This window comes from Cajanus cajan, chromosome 4 (genome assembly GCF_000230855.2).
Source record: "Cajanus cajan strain Asha chromosome 4, NIPB_CcT2T_4, whole genome shotgun sequence".
NCBI lineage: Eukaryota > Viridiplantae > Streptophyta > Magnoliopsida > Fabales > Fabaceae > Cajanus > Cajanus cajan.
In genome coordinates, this window is record NC_138520.1 from 22,162,855 (window position 1) to 22,181,534 (window position 18,680).

Sequence of the window (18,680 nt, forward strand, 5' to 3'; positions counted from 1 at the left end):
GTCGCTTGTAGGTGTGGTTGATTACAAGTTGAGGGAGTTGAGAGGAAAGTCTATCGGCTTGGTGAAAGTGTTGTGGGATGAAACTACTGGTGAGGCTACTTTGGAGGTTGAGCAGCAGTGCAGAGAGCAGTATACTTCCCTATTCCCAAGTAAGTGTATTTTCGGGATGAAAATTCCTGTTGTTAAGGAGGTTGTGAGACCCGCTCCCTCCTTCTCCCCTCTCCCTCTCAACATTTCCTTTCAATTCTCACTTTCTCCTTCCCACTCTCTTTGCTCAAGTTTAGGTTCTCATTTCCTTGGTTGTTGTAGGTGCTGACTAGAAGCTAGCTAAGTGCGCCGGGTGGATTCCTCTCTTCACCGTTTATCTTCTTCTCCTCCTTCTCTTCCCGGAAGTTCGGATTTCTTCTCCTCCGAGGTAAGGGAAGCTAGATTTCTTGCAGATTGTTTGGAAGTGAGTTTAAAACTCACATGTTGTTTGATTCTTGGAGAATGATGGTGGAGTTGAAGAAGTTGCATTTTCGGGGTTTCGGGAAACTTGGAAAAAATCTAGGATTTCTATGTGTTGATGGTTGCATGTTGATAAAGTGATGATTTTTGGGTTGTATGCTGAAAATGTGGTTCATTGAATGGATTGCATGTGTTTTGAGCTAGTTGATTTTGCAAGTTTTGGGTAAAATTTTTGAAGTTTGAAGGTTTCTGTTCGTAATTGCGCCGGGCGTAGTTCTTGGCGCCGGGCGTGTAACCATCAGAGTATTCCATTGGTCAAGCACGCCGGACGCAAGGTTTTTTGCGTCGGGTGAGCTTGGGAATGGAAGTCCCGGGATGGCTCACGCCGGGCGTGGGAGAACCGCGCTAGGCGTGATATCAGAGCAGGGACTCACAATTTTGGGGTACTAGCATGGTGCTAGGGGTGATTCAATCTCGCCGGGCGTCGAGACACCATGAGAGTCTCTGCCAGGGGTGGCACTGGGCACAATTGGTATTTGTAGACACCCATTTCGTCCGGGGGGCATACAAATAATAAGATAGGACATCAGAGGATCCAAAGGCTCAAATCAACTTTTTTTAGTGGCCCGGAACGGGCCGTTCCAAAATTGGAACGGGCCGTTCCCAAGTCCGGAACGGGCCGTTCTCGAATTGGAACGGGCCGTTCCGAGGCTTACAAAAAGCCTAAAAATTTAGGTTGGAACGGGCCGTTCTAGACCAGAACGGGCCGTTCCGAACCAATTAAGGGGCTTATAATCTGTACCCCAGAACGGCCGTTCTGAAATCAGAACGGGTCGTTCTGGTTCCTCGGAACGGGCCGTTCTGGTTTCAGAACGGGCCGTTCCAGGGTGCAAAAATAGAACACAACGTTCGGATCCGGAACGTTCCGTTCCGAATCCAGAACGGGCCGTTTCGGCCCACGTCTAATGCCTATAAATAGAAATCTCGGCCAGCAGTTCAAGGGACCTCAAAAATTTCGTCTAAAGCTCCATAGAGCTCGAAATTTCTCCCTTTTTTCTCTCTCTCTCCTATTGTACTTTTTGAGTTTTGTGAGGCTTATTATAGTGTGAAAGGTTGCCACAAAGCTCCTAAAACCTCCATAGTTGAAGATCCAATAAAGCTTGTTACGAGGTATTACTCATTAATCTCTTGTTTTATCTTTCTCTTCCTTTTGTTTTACATATTACTATAATAAACGCAATTATGTAAATATTTTAGGGGTTTACCGTGTAATTTAATTTTTATGTAAATAATCATTAATAAAGGGATTAAATATTTAAACTATTAATTATTATTACGTTATCTTCATCATAGGATACCGATTTAGGGCGTTGTAGGGGTGCTTAATACCTTCCCTACACGTAACCGACCCCCGAACCCAATTCTGGTTATCAAGGCCATTATTGGACTTTTAAAAATCTTTTCTTTTTCCAATGTTTTGAGTAAAACATTGGTGGCGACTCCACGAACTTATTTTCAAAACCGTTGATTAAGGATTAGTCTGGTGTCTGAGCATTCCTTAATTAATGAGACTTTTAAAAAGGATGTCTAAACCATTAGTCGCGAGATCGAAAATTTTCGGGTTGCGATAGATGGCGACTCCACTGGGGACGTTTAAAGAAGGTCAGGCCCATTTAATTGATGAAGTTAATAAAATAAAAATAATAATTTAAATATTTTTCCCCTTTACTTTATTTGTTTTATTTGTTTGGCTTTAATATTTGTTTGTTTGTTTATTTAAATTTTGCACCTGTTTGAATAAAACTGTACACAAACCTTTGTACACAACAGTTCCCCCTACACCCGGGGGCATGAGGGTAATAAACATAGGGAGTGGTTGACGTACGACCGGCCCAAGTTTAGCCTTGGAGCCTGCGAGCCTTGTCGAAAATCACACTCAAGGTGATAACCGGTTACTCTAGCCCGAAATACTGTGACAAACCTTAGAGTTTGCCAGGTGACGGCGACAGAGATATTGGGTCCCTATAATGGGGGCACCTTGGGGGCCTTAAGACCAGTGAGATTAGAACCGTCCTATACAATGCACTTTTCTTGCAAGGACCACAGACCAAGGATTTAAACGTGACTGTTCGCGGGTGTACATTTGTTTGAGCATATGCGTGTTGCATTTGTTTGTGTTTATTTATTTCAAATAGATAAGAATTACAAACAAACAGATATCAATAAAAAAAAACTAAAGCTAACGCTCTTTTGTATACCCTAACTCTAAAGCATCATATAGGGTAGTTTATTTTAAAAAAATATATAGCAAAAATCATGCATCATTCCGCTTTAGTAACAAAAAAAATGATAAAATTTAGGCAAAAACAAATATCACATGCATTTTTTAGTTTAGCATATGCATTCATTAGAAATGGAAGGCACATATAATAGTATGCAAAGATGTTCTCTAAACAAAAATCAATGAGAATGATATTCATTGAATTTCTCAAGTGACTTTGTATCCTATTCTAGGTTTCATATAGATAACACGCCTTCCTTGTAAATAATAAATAAGAATAAAAAGGGAAACCTAACCTGTACGATCACTGGTAATCAAGTGCAAACTCGATACAACAAATTGGAAACACTTAAAAAAAATAGTAATTGTGCAAGAAGATTGGGGGGCATAACATGCCCAAATTGACGATTCAAACACCGGGAGTTCCCCATGCGGAAATGACAACTATTGGGATAGAAGGAATGATCAAGAATGAATGAATCCTTGCTTCTGGGGAATTACAACGAAACCCAATTGAAGAATAAAGGCATTGCATGAAAAAAACCCGCTAGGACGAAAACCTGTAAAGGGCGTCCTAGGCAAAAATTAGGATAAAGAAAAGAGAATCAAAATCCCGATAGGATACGTCCTATGCAAAAGTTAGGGATACATAAAAATAAAAAAAGCAATGTCTGCTTGAGTTGAAAATCGAAAGGCGATTTTTGGGTATTCCCTTCAGAAAGCAAGAATTCATAAAGGTTTCACTCCGAAGTCGAAACACCCACATTCAAGCAAGTGGGAATGCGTTCATAATGTAGTTCAACCAATCGTCAACCATGCCTCTCTAGGGGGCAACCTCAGTTAATCTCTCTGTGTATGAATCACGAACTCGGGGCATGCCCGGGCCTTCGAGCTTTGCTAAAGGGGCACGTGTAAATTGGAAGTACTGTTTTAAATGCCATGACATTCTTTCATTTCTTTTCTCCCTTTAAAATATTCACTCTAGTCCTCATCCATCAACCCTTAACAAACAAAATGTATTTGCAACAAAGATGTTACTCAATAATAACATGGAAAGAATAACAAAGGAACAATCAGGAATTCAAACATGACTAGGGTTTGATAAAATAAAGACACCCCATACCTCATCATTACTGCAAAAAAAAAATGAAGGCCCGGTAGGAAACCCCCTAAGGGGGCTGCGCAAAAGTTAGGGCAAGATCTGCTAGGCAACCCACAAGTAAAAATGGGTAACTTAGGCAAAAGAAAAGATCCAAAAAAAATGTCCGCTAGGGAACGCATCTCAAGTAACCTAGGCAAAAGTTAGGACGTCAAAGCAGTGACTTGAGTTTGAAAACCGAAAGGCAGCTCAGGGGATCATCTAAACAAAGCACAAACCCAAGTCATCACTCCACTTTCCAAAAAGGCTAAAACACAATAATAGCTTCCTTGCAGCAAATACGTTTTGTTTAATAACCCTAAACACCAAAGCCTACCTTGGCCAGCCCTTCTTCTAAAAACCCTTTTTTTGAAAAAATTCTTTCTAACAACCCTTTTTGAAAAAGATAAATAAATAGAAACATCCCTTCTTTTTCTCTTAACCCTTATGGCATAAAAATGGTACCAAAAAGATACACGGAAAATGCACAGTGAATACTCACAGAGGGAAGGCCGAGATGTCCTCAAATAGAGGTTAGAGACGCTTGACCACACATCGACTGGATAGTCAAGGAGCCACTGAAGCTTGGGCTCAAAAGAACATATCCCGACAGTAATCAAGATTGGCATGGATAGAAAGAAATCGTCAACATTAACCTTAATGCGTACAGGTTAATTTCCCGACAAAAAATAAATTGCATCTTTAGGAACAAACACATGAGCATAAACTGCATCGCATGCATATGAGTTAGGGGCATATGGAAGGGCGTTACACAAAAAAATAAAAGAATCATTCCTGTCTTGCATTTTCATTGCATCCATGCATCCATGCATTCTACTTGTTATGGGTCAGAAGGAGCCATCAGGACAAAACACTCGTCAAAGCAAAATAGCCGAGCATGAGCCAAGAAGTGGCAAACGATAACATGAAGTGATTCTATGTGCCCACTAAGCAAAGACATATCAATAGTGGAATAGAATCAACCAAATAAGCAGACTCATAAGCATGAAGAGGCTATCGCGCCCTACTCCTTAATTGAATGAAGGATGATCCAAGAGAATGCCAAGACCAAGAATGACTTCCTAACCAAAGTCAGGAGTGGCTTCCAAAATAATACTCATCAATAAAGATTCAGCAAATAACATCATCATGAAATAGATCCCTCTACCAATGATGACAATAAAGAGTAACAGCAACAACATGAGAAAAAGGCAAGCTTCGTACATGTTGAAAAAGCCGAAGCATTAAAAAAAAAATAGCAGAAAAAGGCAAGCTTCGTACATGTTGAAAAAGCCGAAGCATTTAAGAAAATCGCAGGAAAAGGCAAGCTTCAAATATGAAAAATTCGAAGCTAAACAAAAAAATAAAATTTAAAAAAATCTACCACAAGCAGCGCTTGGAGAGGCATGACAATACTCACGTGGTAGGGGCAACACTGGAATCCCTGCCAGCCATCCACTTCTCTGCCCACCAACACAGGGGCACAACAAATATCTCCTGCCCATCCACTTAGGGGCGGTCTTTCATTCCACAACAATCAATCATCAATGAATCAAAAGGACTCAGCATTACGCCTAGAGAGGCATCACAATACTCACATGGCAGGGGCAACACTAGAATCCCTGTCACCCATCAACTCCGTTGCCCACCATCACAGGGACACCACCTACCAGTAATCCTCGTCTTCATCAGACGTCCTCCCATAGAAAATGGGGTAATCACAACATCAGCAGGCGGCCTGGAGAGGCCGGCACAATAATACTCACAATATCAGCAGGCGGCCTGGAGAGGCCGGCACAATAATACTCACAATATCAGCAGGCAGCCTGAAGAGGCCGTCACAACAATACTCACAGCATCAGCAGGCGACCTGGAGAGGCCGGCACAATAATACTCACCATCAGCAGGCAGCCTGGAGAGGCTGACACAATAATACTCACCATCAGCAGGCGGCCTGGAGAGGCTGGCATAATAATACTCACAATATCAGCAGGCGGCCTGGAGAGGCCGGCACAACAATACTCACAACATCAGCAGGCGGCTTGGAGAGACCGGCACAACAATACTCACAACATCAGCAGGCGGCCTGGAGAGGCCGGCACAACAATACTCACAACATCAGCAGGCGGCCTGGAGAGGCCGGCACAACAATACTCACAACATCAGCAGGTGGCCTGGAGAGGCCGGCACAACAATACTCACAACATCAACAGACGGCCTGGAGAGGCTACGAAAATACTACGGCCTGGAGAGGCTACGAAAATACTACGGCCTGAAGAGGCTACGAAAATACTACGGCCTGAAAAGGCTACGAAAATACTACGGCCTGAAGAGGCTACGAAAATACTATCACAACAACGAGGGTACCGCCGAGTTCCTCGAAATTGAAACTGGGATGCCGCCGAGCTCCCACCATAGGTTGGTTGAAGCCTTAAAATCAGCCAAGCTTGATCGAGAGCCGTCGTCGAGCCTCTCAAATCAGTGAACGACAACGAGGGTACCGCCGAGTTCCTTGAAGTCAAAATCGGGACTGCCGTCGAGCTCCTACCTGTGGGCCGGCTGAAGCCCTAAATATCAGTCCAGCTTGGAGAGGCTGAGCTCAGAATATACTCCCTCGTTAACAAGTCACAAATAAAGAGACACACTACCATGAGACAAGCAGAAGCGTAGAAGCATCAACACAGAGATAGGAAGAAGACCCGGACGAAATGTCTACGTCTTTACTTGCCTTTGGAAAAGCAACACAGCTATTCCAAAGGACAAGTAAAGAGGGGCAGCTGTAGACACCCAATTTCGTCCGGGGGGCATACAAATAATAAGATAGGACATCAGAGGGTCCAAAGGCCCAAATCAACTTTTTTTAGTGGCCCGGAACGGGCCGTTCTAAAATCGGAACGGGTCGTTCCCAAGTCCGGAACGGGCCGTTCTCAAATTGGAACGGGCCGTTCCGAGGCTTACAAAAAGCCTAAAAATTTAGGTTGGAACGGGCCGTTCTAGACCAGAACGGGCCGTTCCGAACCAATTAAGGGGCTTATAATCTGTACCCCAGAACGGCCGTTCTGAAATCAGAACGGGTCGTTCTGGTTCCCCGGAATGGGCCGTTCTAGTTTCAGAACGGGCCGTTCCAGGGTGCAAAAATAGAACACAACGTTCGGATCCGGAACGTGCCGTTCCGAATCCAGAACGGGCCGTTCCGGCCGACGTCTAATGCCTATAAATAGAAATCTCGGCCAGCAGTTCAAGGGACCTCAAAAATTTCGTCCAAAGCTCCATAGAGCTCGAAATTTCTCCCTTTTTTCTCTCTCTCTCTCCTATTGTACTTTTTGAGTTTTGTGAGGCTTATTATAGTGTGAAAGGTTGCCACAAAGCACCTAAAACCTCCATAGTTGAAGATCCAATAAAGCTTGTTACGAGGTATTACTCATTAATCTCTTGTTTTATCTTTCTCTTCCTTTTGTTTTACATATTACTATAATAAACGCAATTATGTAAATATTTTAGGGGTTTACCGTGTAATTTAATTTTCATGTAAATAATCATTAATAAAGGGGATTAAATATTTAAACTATTAATTATTATTACGTTATCTTCATCATAGGGTACCGATTTAGGGCGTTGTAGGGGTGCTTAATACCTTCCCTACATGTAACCGACCCCGAACCCAATTCTGGTTATCAAGGCCATTATTGGACTTTTAAAAATCTTTTCTTTTTCCAATGTTTTGAGTAAAACATTGGTGGCGACTCCACGAACTTATTTTCAAAACCGTTGATTAAGGATTAGTCTGGTGTCCGGGCATTCCTTAATTAATAAGACTTTTAAAAAGGATGTCTAAACCATAGGTCGCAAAATCGAAAATTTTCGGGTTGCGACAGTATTGCACCGGGCGTGAGACCTTGGGGAGGTCTCTGCCTTACTTGCACCGAGCGCGGGTATGGTGCGCTGGGCTTGTGAGACTCCTGAAAGTCTATGCCTTCTATTACGCCAGGCGCAATTGGAATTGCGCCGGGCACGTAAGAGCTTTGGAGCTCTCTTACTGGTCCAGGCCGGGCACAAACTTTACTGCACCGGGCGCAGATTTATATTTTTTTATGACTATGTTGATTAATGTTGTTAAAGTTGTATGATATTTACGCTGGGTCATATAAAGTTGAGCTGTACTGTATGATGTTTATGTTGTATGGTGTTTATGCGTTATGATGCTTATGCTGATGAATGTTGTTATGTCGAGTTGTGTTGTATGCTGTCTAAGCTGTTGACGCTGTTAAGCTAAGCTGTGCTGAGTGTTGAATATGATGTTTAAAACAGTTGAGCTGTGTTGTTGAGTATGAACTGTGTAGGCTGTAAGGCTGAGTTGTTGATCAGTAAGACTAGAGGGGATCTCCTAGTTGAAATGCGTGACGACGCATAAGCTGTTTGATGTTGATTTTGCTGAATGATATGAGCTGTATGTGTGCAGTGTGTTGTGAAGCTGAGATGTAGATGTATGCTGTTACGTGTTGTATGTTAACTTTGCTGAAATTGATGATGTGTTGTTAAGTTGAAGTTGTTTATAATTGAATTATATGTTGATTCTTTTCACTAGCTTACCCTTGTCTGTTTCCATGTGGGTTGGACTGCAATGATCATAATGTGTGTGGGAGTAGAGCAGGGATAGGCATCAGAGTAGTAGCTGGACTGCAGGTGGTAGCAGAAGCTGATGTTTTGTTGCTGATAGGCTACTTAGTGTAGTTATTTTACTGAATTTTGTATATTGACTTGTTGAGCCCCAGGCTAGACCTATGTATATATATATATATATTTTTCTATTTATATGCATACTCTATTTTGTGTGGTGTTGTTTGTTGTGCGACGGCTAGGCGGATCGTTACAAACAGGAAGAAGGGAGAGTGAGAGGGAGAAAGGGAAATATAAATAGAAGGAGAGAGATAAAGAAAAAGAGAGAGGGAGAAGGAGGGGAAGAGAGAGAGTAAGAGAGGAGGAGCGAGAATGAGAGAGACAAAGAAAGAAAAAAAAATAAATGAGAGAGAAAGTTTTTGTTATTGTTTTTATTTTTATTTTTAAATATTATGATTTTCTTATATACATAAAACTTTTTCTTGAACTTAGGAAAATTGATTTTATACCACTTATGAGATTTTTTTTGTAAAAAAGTAAAATAAAAATGATTTTCAAAAAGTTACATTCTTAATTTTTTTTTAAATAATTACCAAACATAACAAACTAAGATTTCCAAAAAAATAAAAATATTTCACGTATCAAAATGATCACTAAATTTCTTAATTCTTATTAATTAAGACTTATGATTGAATGTTACTTTCTTATATTTTACATCTTTCTATGCAAACCTAATTTTATTAAAAAAATTTAAAGAGGTTACCGGTCTACAATCATGATTTATCGGCTTTATCCCAATATAAACTTTTTGTTATAAAACAAATGAGAAAAAAAAAAACATTGGGTTGGACTTCTACCAAAGAAAAAAACAAAACAATTACATTTGTAGATCTACGGACCTCTAACTTTCTGACTGTAGCATATTGTACGCTATTTTATTCGGTTATTCTTATCCTAAAGCAGGTTGAGGTTGGACCACTCACCACCACTTTTTTTTTTTTTTTTTTTTGAAAGTATGTGTAGTTTATTTCAAGATTGTAGATTATTTTAAAAATATTTATTGTTAAGTTTGCTCTTATTGCTAACAACTTTGTTGGATATTGAATTATAAGGAAAATTTACGAAATGGTTTTTTTTTTTAATTTACTTTGGTGTTTAAAAAAAAAGTGAAAATAACTAAGTGTGTGTTTGGTTTGAATTTATAAACGTAAGTTTATACTCTCTTCACGTCCATATATGCATTTACAAAGAAGTTGAAATTTTTTCCTTCTGATGAAACGTGATTTTTCACGTTGGAACGCTAACTCAAACACGCTATAAGTCATGACATGAAAGTCATGTTTCTAAACACATTTAAAAAAGAAAAAACTGAAGTCGTATTGCAAAACACGATTTTTATTTTTATTTTTTTAAAAGGTAAAGTTGTGTTTTGTAACACGATTTGTTCGATATATTTTTTTTAACTTTAAAATAATATTTTCTTTTACGTAGAATTAAAAAAATTGTTTAAAAAATGACTTCTATTTTTTTTTAATGAAAACTGTGACACCCTTATTACCCCAACACATATACTGTAACTTTACAATTAAATGTTTAAATTTCGGTAAAAAGGATTCACATGAGAAACTTCAAAAATCGTTCTTCAATAACCACAATATTAAAGATTTAGAAAATGAAACACAAAAGTTTACAAATTATTTTCAAAATGATATTTACAATCCCAAATCCATATAAAAATTCTGTCCTAAAAGTCCTCTGCCCCGATGTCACAATATCAGAGCATACCCCTAATTTAATTGTTGGCATTCTAGATACCACTCGCAGCTGGATCTTCCTCACCTAAAACATCCACAAAATTGTACGATGAGAAAATAAAACATCTATATGTAAAGTACATACAAACACACAACATATCATCTCATCACAACTCATTACTTAATAAAATATTTACAAGTATATATATTTATATCACAATTTATCAATCTCTCATTATCTTCACATCTCAATTCACAAATACATCAATCCATCACAATCCACATGAATCTTACAATTAATAATATCATTTCCACATCCATAATTTACGTCAATCTTACAATTAACACTATACCAAGACCTCGCCACATCTGACACAAGTGATACGGGTTATCAGTACAAGAATTCACACTCACATCTTATTCACATTCCACATATCTCATTTCACATCCATATCTCAATCCATCACAATCCACACCAATCATACAATTAACACTATGTCAAGGCCACGCCACAACTGACACAAGTGATACGGGTTAATTGCCTCACTCATCCCACACTAGGTCAAGGTCACGCCCTCCCTGTAGCATCACTTACCCAGGGGCCGTGCCATCCCTAGTCATTGATGGGAGGAACCACAATCACATCGCAATCCACACAATCTCTTGCAATTAACCCTATGTCAGGGCTGCCATAATCGACATAAGTGGTGTGTGTTAACTGTCTTACTCATCCCACACCATGCTAAGGTCACGCCCTCCCTGTAGCACCACCTACCCAGGGGCCGTGCCATCCCTAGTCATTGATGTGAGGCACCACAATCACAATCATAATCACATCCATACAACATCTCATTTCATATCTCAATTCCATGCACAATTCCATATCACATACACAACAGACAAGTCCAACAAAATAAGGGTTTACACACCCCTCAAGCAATTCACATCTAGATCATCAATTCTTATCAAATAATATACCAATAACATTCATAAATTAATATTATAATCAATAAAATGATCAATTTAATATAATTTTAACGTAAACAGTAAAACCCCCAATTATTCCAAAACCTAGCCCACAGACACTTTTCTACAGTTTCGTTCTCCCTCTCAGATCATCATTCTTACAAATTAAATATATATTTCTAATCCTCAACACATACAGAATCTAATGGGATCTTCAATCTCTCAAATAGAAATAGTCTAATTTTTCTAAAACCTAACTTACAGACACTTTTCTATAATTTCGTTCTCTCTCCCAGAGCATCATTTTTACAAATAAAATATATATTCATAATCCTAAATTCATACAGAATCACATAAAACAAAGAATTCTCTAAACAGAAATAATTATAAAATTAGGGTTCTTCCTCTACCCAATTCCCTCATGTAACTCTACATATAAATAATCTCCTTTTCCCCCGTACCTGGATAAACAGCAATTGAACTCAAATAGGAATCTCTTGGTCTCTTCCTCTAAGTGCCCCTTGGTCTTCAGAGAGAAGAAGAGGGAAAGAAGAGAGAACAGAAGAGAATAGGAAGAGAGAATGAGAGATGTGTGAAAATGAGAGGTGAGGGGCGCTATTTATAGGATTTCAGGCTCACCTACCCGGAACGGCCCGTTCCAAAAGTGGAACTCCCGTTCTGGACCCTTCAAACCTACGCAAATTTCTCAACTGGAACGGTCCGTTCTAAAACCGGAAAGACCCGTTTTCAAACCCATTCCAGAACGGTCCGTTCTCCCTCCAGAACGACCCGTTCTCCAAACCAGAACGGTCCGTTCTCCAATTGGAACGACCCGTTCTCCCACTTCATTTTCTAAGCATTTCCTTATTCCGGAACGGCCTGTTCCAAGCAACGAATTGGGCCCTTGGCCCAACGAAAAATTGGGCTGTTACAAAAACTATATTTTAAAAACACGAGTTTTACTTTACTAAATCGTTTTGGGATTTTTTTTAATTTATTTCAATTTTTTTCCTTAAAAAATCACTCCACTTTTGTGAGAAAATAAAACCTGAATTATTCGTAGATGTTATGAATCTATACTAATATGATATTTTGTATGATTTACAATTATATTAATATAGAAAATGATATATTCCGTCGGTCAAATTATTATCAGTATAGTGCATTTTACGATTAGTATGCATCTACAATGTTTATATTAATGTTATAAAAAGTGTATAATGATTAATCATTAGTACATTTTTTTTTGTAATGATTTATGATTAAGAAGCTAGATATTCGATTATACTATGTTTTAATACGAGTTTATAGGAATTTTTTAGAAGTTCTTTATTGAAGATAAGGAGATTTTTCGAATGTAGAAGTTCCCAAAATTCTTTTAAATTTCTAATCAAACAGATTCTTAACCTCAATGCCACATAGAGGTTAGCAGGTGAAGATTTCTAGTTATGGTGTATTTATTTTAGTTTAGTAAATTTTTTTGAAGACTTCACTTTAAAAAAATTATTATTAATAATATAAAAGGAATGAATTCTGTATAAATTTTCCTTTCCTCCAAATTTTCTTCTATATTATATATATATATATATATATAATTATATATAAATTTTATTATAAAATAAGTTAATATGAAAAATAATTAAAAGTTAATAAATATATCAAATTAACTAATACCATAATAATTAATAAAATTGTTATAGGTTTTACCTCTATAATTAATAAAAAGAAATTATAATATAAATGATAAATTGGACAAAATAAATGAATAAAAATAACTATAGATATTATGTCCAATATTGTTAAAATCGATATTTTACTTAGGATCGAAAAGAGAGTGAAACATCGCAACTCGAAAATCGTAACTTGGATTGTAAAATCTTACATTCTTACTTAAGTTATTAAAAATATAATACCCAAATTTAAAATAAGAATATATATATATATATATATATATATATATATATATATAAAGTTTAACAACTCCTAATAGAAATTAGAAAATTCATAACTCACAAGACTTAATAACTAAAAACATAACAATTATAAATTCATATAAGATTCCCACCAATTTGGTGGATGAACTACATGTCAAATTTAAACTCGAATTGCAAATTGTTACAATTCTGGATGTTTATCTCCATAAGATTCCCACCAATTTACTAGACTTTTGGTATTAAGAGCATGTTGAGCTATAGGATGACCAAAAAAGGTATTTTTTTTTCTTGAAATACTCAAGTTGGTCATCAATTTTTTCTATTATTTTAATTCTCCAACAATCTTTTGCATGTAATCGATGAATCCTTTCTTAACTTTCCAATCAACCTTAAAATTAGGAGCATAATATAGTATAGGGTTAAGTTAGTAACCTGCAACATGCAAAGACCTATGTAATTGTTTGTCCCATCTTTGATCAATAATTTCCCATAAGGGAATGTAGCTACAATTGAAAAAAAAAAGAAGTAGTTTTCAACCAAACTCTTAAGTCTATAATTTATAAAATGAAGCACATAGAATAGAAGATAATTACCTACTCTCATCTCCTCTAAAAGCATCTTGTATCTTTTATTTAGCTCGGTCCATTTCTTCATAAATGAACCCCATGGCTGGCTTTTCATCTGAATCCACTAAGTGCAACACTTTAACTAAGGGAAAAACACCTCTCATACAATTCAAAACATTTTTCCAAAATCCCTTATTTGTAACCAAATTCTCCATAAACTTTCTATCCTTTGTCTTTGCTAATTGACTAGAAGTCCATTCTTTAGATGTGAACATTCTAGTTAATGGACCCTTATTCTCATTCAAGCATCCCAAGGTTAAGTAGGAAGTAGCAAAACGAGTCAAGCCAGGTCTAATCAAGTCACTCCCCTTAGTAAATTTATGCAATAAAACAATAAGACTTGTTCTACCATAGATGTATGATGTGATCTTTCTACCACTTGCAATTGTTTCACTATGAAGTGGTATCTTTTTCTCAAAATCTTCAAGTATTAAGTCAATGCAATGAGCTGCACAAGGTGTCCAATACAACTTAGTCCTTTTCTTCATCAACATTTCCCCAACTGCCTTATAATTTGCTGCATTATCTGTGACAATATGAACAACATTTTCTTCCCCAACCTCTTCAACTACATCAGCTAACATCTTGAAAATTTTGTCATCTATTTTGGATATCTTGGATGCATCAATAGACTTCAAAAAAATTGTTCCAAGTGGACTATTTACTAAAAAATTTAATATAGTCTTCCTCTTCTTATCTGTCCATCCATCTGTCATTATTGTGCATCCAAATTTCTTCCAATAAGTTTTATGATCATCTAAAGAAAGATTGTTCATTTCAACATGATACTTTAAGTATTTCACCCTAATCTCATGGTAGGATGGTGGGTCAAATCCTAGACCGTGTCAAGCAATCAAACACTTTCTTATATGCTTCATTATTGGTTGCATTAAAAGGGATAACATTCAAATAAAAAAATAGAGCAATGTCCTGACATGCTTCCTCCCTCAAATCCTTCTTAAAGATCTTGTTGATTGTCATTTAAGAGCTAACTTTTTTCTTGAAAAGATTTTGACTACCAATATCACTACCTTCTAATTGAGCAGCAAAACTACTACCTATTCCTTCAATATCACCAGATTATTTTAGGAGGTTTTGTTGCAATGATGAAACAATACCTAACATATCTTTCTTAACATCTTTAGGAACCGATCTACATGCTCCAACATCTTTGGATGTTCTTGCTAAATGATGTTTCAAACGATAAATCCCTTCTATAAATGTCTTTTCACAAAATTGCACTAACTTTTCTTGCATCCCCATCAACAGAAACACAATATTTCCATGCCACATCAGTTTTCATTTTAGCAACATTTTTGTGCAATTTTCGTGGTGGTTCACTTGCTTGAGTTCCTTCTTCTGATTCCATTTTTTCTTCAATAATTTTAAAACAAACACTAATAAAAATAAGAAATTAAATGAGAAAAAAAATAGTGAAGGAAGGAAAGAATTTAAAAAAGGAATTAATTGAATTAACATAAAAAAGAAAGGTTGAATAATTCAATTTTATTGATATTAAATTTAAAAAAAATTAACGTATTTCGTTGTTTTTAAAAATTGTTTAAAAAATATACTAAAACAATTAGATAATACTTCAAAAGTAATTCAGTAATACACTAATACTTCAAAAGAATAAGTAATCATTCGTAGAAGTAAAATAAAAAATGGTTGAATTACTCAGTTTTATTGAGATTGAATTTAAAAAATTTAATGTAATTCACTATTTTTAAAAATTGTTAAAAAATTATATTAAAAGATAATAATACTTAGCCTCTTGGTGAATTTTTCTTAACTTTCTTTTCTTCTTCATTTTCTATTTTTTTTTCTTAAGTTTCTTCTTCTTCTTATTTGGCTATGCGTACGTGTTTCGTACTTCCGTTCTTCTTCTACTGCGCCTGCGTGTTCCCTGCGTTAGTGTTCTTCTACTGTGCCTGCTACCATGTTCTTCTTTTGTTGTGGAGCTATGTTCTTCTTCTACTGCTTTGCGGCTGTGTTCTTCCTCTTCTTCTGTTGTGACGCAACAATATAAATAGGAAGAACTTAGGGTTTTTGCTGCGAAGATTGATTGCAATCTACCCCAATATTTTGTTTTTATTTTTTCGAATCGTGAGATCAAAGATCCCACGAATCATGCGGAAGATCGCGATCTTACTCTGATCTTATTCTGCAATGATTACGCATCTGATTTAGCATAGAAAGTTCTCTGCATACCGTAAAATCCTACGATTTTACGAGGTGAGTCGCAATTTTAACAACATTGATTATGTCAAAAAATAAAAGAATTAACAATTTTTTTGAAAAAAATTTCACAGAAAAAATTAAATTAAAATAATCAAAATTTATAACATTAATTAAATTAATTTATCAAAATATATTTGTGAAATCAAATTATTCTCCTAAAGTATATTTTTAAATTTTTTTAAAAAATTCATGTAAAATATTTATATTAATTGAAAATATTTGAATGAAAAATTTACATTATGGACAATTTTATAATACAAGTAATTTGATTTGTGAATAAAATAGAAAATATTAAATTTAAAATAAAAATATTTTTTTTATAAAAAATAATAAATATTAATTTAAAACATATTGCCTTCAAAATTTATGTTAAAAAATAAAAATATTTTCATGTATATAAAGTATAAATCTTCTATAGTATTTTTTCTCTCCTAAAATATCCCACTGAAATACTCAATATATTATATAGAATTAAAATTTAAAGTATTATTATTATATAATAATAATAATAGAAAATTGAAACAACATCATAAGAGATTAATTTCATTAATTATTACAGTTTTAAATTAATTATAAATAAAAATAAATTAAAAATTGATGTTTTGGGAGAGAGATTGAATTAATTGAAATGTGCTTGTGAGTTAGAATTCATGAGGGATTGGAGTTTTGTCAATTGGTATGTTGTTTCGTGAAATTGATGATTCAATCAGATTTTATATTGATTTATAAATGTGATTGTTATATTGTATGGTAAATTTGAAGATCTAGATGATAATAGAATTCATTTGGATGTGTTTTGTAAGTTAGGATTCTTGTAGATTGATGAACACTCTTAATTATATGAATTAATGAGTAATTGAGAAATTTTACTTATGGATGTACCTTAGTATTTTTATAATATCTTTCTGTGTAATTAACCAAATCAATTTCCATTTATTGGGTTAGAAATTAGACACTTGGGGCTATAATTTAGACTCTAGAATTGTGTAAAAATGTTAAGAATTGATTGAGTTATGAGAGTTATAAGTTTAGTCTCCATTCAGTACGTGAAATATTAAGTTTTGTGTTATTATCCATGCGAGGTGACCTTAACGACATTTTTAGGCTTCATGTGCTTCACAAATGTTGTAGCTTTGGGTGTTAGCTTTTCAATAGCTGTGGAATCGCTCAAAAAAGATGTGCATAACTGAAGTTATGGCCGTTTTAGTGAACAAAGGTCAAGCTGTTAACATGGATTATATTTGTTTCGGTTTTTGAAATTTTTAGCCAAGTAGATGATTTCTTTAGAATTTCATGTCTTCATAAGAGTTGTATATTATACTCTTATATTTATTTTGAAATATGTTTGAGCTTATTTGGATGAGAATAACTCTTTGTGTGTTATTTGCTATAACAGTTGTCAAAGAGAAATGCATGTTATTTTGATATTTTAAGGTGTTATCATGTAGATTGAAGAGTGGTTTAAAGTTGTATGATATTATACTGTAGAATTAGTTCATATACCTATGATGATGTGATGTGAATTCATGTGAATTGCCTGAGGGGTATATGAACCATTGTTTTGTGTGGATTTGTCTATATTATGTATGTGATGTGGAATTGAGTTGTGGACTATGGTGTGATGTCTTGACACAAATGTATGAGTGGCACGACGTGTTAAGTCAGACGAAGCAATTCCCAGCAAAGTTTTGAATGAGACAAATATAATACATATTATTATTTATAACATGTGTGTTAGTGTTTCAAAAAAACATAAGTACATGCAAATTATACTAGAACCAAGATTAAGGAAGGAAAGCTTCAAGCATCAGACGGAAAGGTCAAATGAAGGCAAGTCTAGTACAAGAAGGAAATGAGCAAGCCTCAGACGAAACACATTCAAGAACGAGAAGAAGTCCATACAGATCATAGATAAAACTTCTTCAAATACCAAACGAAGATGAGTCAAGGAAAAGAATAGCATGAGGATCAGACGAAGCAAAGTCAAGTGATAGATAAAATACGACATGAGCGCCAGACGATAATGGATCAAATACCAGACGTAGATGTGTCAAGCACAACCTAAAGCGCAACATAAGGATTCAGACGAAGGCTGGTCAAGAATCATTCAAAAGTCAACTACATATCAGACGAAGGACAACACAGACTGAAAAGAATTCTAGAAGGAAATGAAGTCTGTCCATCTACAATGTTGACCAGACTAAAGGAAGTCAAAGCATTAATGAAAAATACTCAGACGAAGATCAAGTCTTAAGATGCACACGAACTACCAGACACAGACGAAGACTGTCTGCGAGCATTTGAAGAATCAAGTCTCAAGGGATAACTCAGATATCGTCTACACTCATAGAAGAGCACACGAAGTAATCAAAATTGTGAGAAGAAGGAAGAAAGATAGACAAGCGCGTATCCACAAGTCAAAGCATGCGTGTGTCAGAAAAAGTACATTACTTTTTCAGATAAAGGCAACGCCTCTGCAGCTATGATGACCAAAAAAGGACAAGAAATTCCTAGGTCATAGTTAAAGTCAGATATTGTAGCTAACAAAAACGTAGAAGACTTCACACAATGTCTATAAACAAGAAGCAACATTTAATGCAAAATCTAGTGCATTAAATGAGTGATCGAACTAGTCATGAACAACTACATTCTACTTCAACGGACACTTACAACGGG

At 35.9% G+C, this 18,680-nt stretch overlaps 1 non-coding gene across 1 annotated transcript; it reads right to left on the reverse strand.

Annotated features, from left to right (window-relative positions):
• Positions 1-13,561: 13,561 nt before the first annotated feature.
• On the reverse strand, positions 13,562-14,641 carry LOC109801981 (uncharacterized). Its single transcript, XR_014433545.1, has 2 exons — positions 13,731-14,641; positions 13,562-13,640 (listed from the first exon to the last, which is right to left on the reverse strand). It is a non-coding gene; the product is annotated as an uncharacterized LOC109801981 (transcript).
• Positions 14,642-18,680: the final 4,039 nt, after the last annotated feature.